The sequence below is a fragment of the Capricornis sumatraensis genome, chromosome 4 (assembly GCF_032405125.1).
Source record: "Capricornis sumatraensis isolate serow.1 chromosome 4, serow.2, whole genome shotgun sequence".
In the NCBI taxonomy this organism is placed as follows: domain Eukaryota; kingdom Metazoa; phylum Chordata; class Mammalia; order Artiodactyla; family Bovidae; genus Capricornis; species Capricornis sumatraensis.
The window spans coordinates 92027359-92028976 of NC_091072.1; positions in this window are offsets into that span (position 1 = coordinate 92027359).

Sequence of the window (1618 nt, forward strand, 5' to 3'; positions counted from 1 at the left end):
TAATGAATGAATATCTGAGTTTCATAAGGAGGGAGAGAAAGAGAGAGGGGAGTGGGAGAAACAAGATTCAGCAACATGGAGCTGAACTTCCTGAAAAGGAGCAGTGGCCTGGGGCTGAGTACTAACTGCCTCTTTTAGATGAGACATGTTCTTCCCTTGGGTTTCAAGTGGGTCTACACCAACCCACTTCCCTCATTTATGATACCTGCTCAGCTCTAACATTCTTTAACCATGGACTGAACTAAAGACATTTTTCTCTTCTGAATTTGGTAACTCCAGGAAACCAAGAGATGCAAAAACTGCCATGCCATCATCCATTTCAAAAAGATAAGGTGTGGGAGGGATCTTAACTCTCAAATGCATACTGGAAATGTCCACGGTCTCCAGAAATCAGAGTTTTCTGATTTTTTACTGCAGGGCTATAATATAAAATTATAGAGCTTATAATACCTAGAAAATCTTTATACAACTAGAAACTCAATAATGCCACATTTCATAAAGTGTGACCATATTATTCATCAAAAACAAATTAAACTTTTTTCCTCCTTTGTTTTCTGCTATTTGGGGTAAGAATAATAGATAGCTATTTCAAAGAATTAAGGCTATACTGTTTTGACAGATTTGTGTTTATTTTCAACTAACATTAAATGTGACATCATGCAATATCAAATTGAACCATAAACGCAGGTATTGACAGATTTTTGTCTGAATTATTTCTGTTGATCACACTCAACGCATGGCCATAGGCCATGGCTTAACTTTCCGAAGTCTGAATAAAATGGAGTCTTGGAGGCAACTTACTAAATTCAAGAACCATTCTCTAACCTAAACCTTCATTCCACCAGATTGGGTAAATAAGCAAGGTATATTTAATTAAGAAGGCTGGAAGCCACGTTAGTTACAAATAATTTTTTACTCTAGCATTTCACCTGAAATGTAATTAAGGGGAGTTCATCGAAAACACTACTTGATAAATATTTTAAAGGTATAAACACATCTTCATACGAAAATTACACTCTGGTGGTCCCTTTACAATGACAAGAGACATTTCACAGGCGTGTCTTTTTAAAATATTCCGAACCAGGCAAGACAGGAATCGTGGCGAAACGTTAGATGGCTTTACGCGGGTGGCTGGTTTCCCCCACGGGCTCCGCTCATTTAATCTCACCCCAAGTTTTCGTGACGAAGGGGGAGCTCTGGGGTGGGTCTCGGGGGTATCTGCGTCCTTCCCAGGGCGAATGAGGAAAGGGCATGTCCGCAACAGAGCCTGGGAGGCCTCGCGGTCCCTGAGCACCCAGGGCCGGCCCGCTGCGCGGGCAGCCCGTCTGACCGAGCGCGCCCCGCCGCCCCGCCGCCCCGCCGCCCCGCCGCCCCGCCGCCCCGCCGCCCCGCCGCCCCGCCGCCCCGCCGCCCCGCCGCCCCGCCGCCCCGCCGCCCCCGCCGCGCTCACCGAGGCCGCGCCAGCCGAGCGCGCCGTCGCAGCTGTCCAGGACCGCGCAGAACTCGCCCAGCAGCGCTGGCGGCAGGTCGAAGAGCAGAGTGTGCGACGAGAGCGCCCTGCGGGTCCCACCGCGCCCCGCCGCCCCCGCCGTCCAGGCCATGGCTGCGCTGCGGGGGA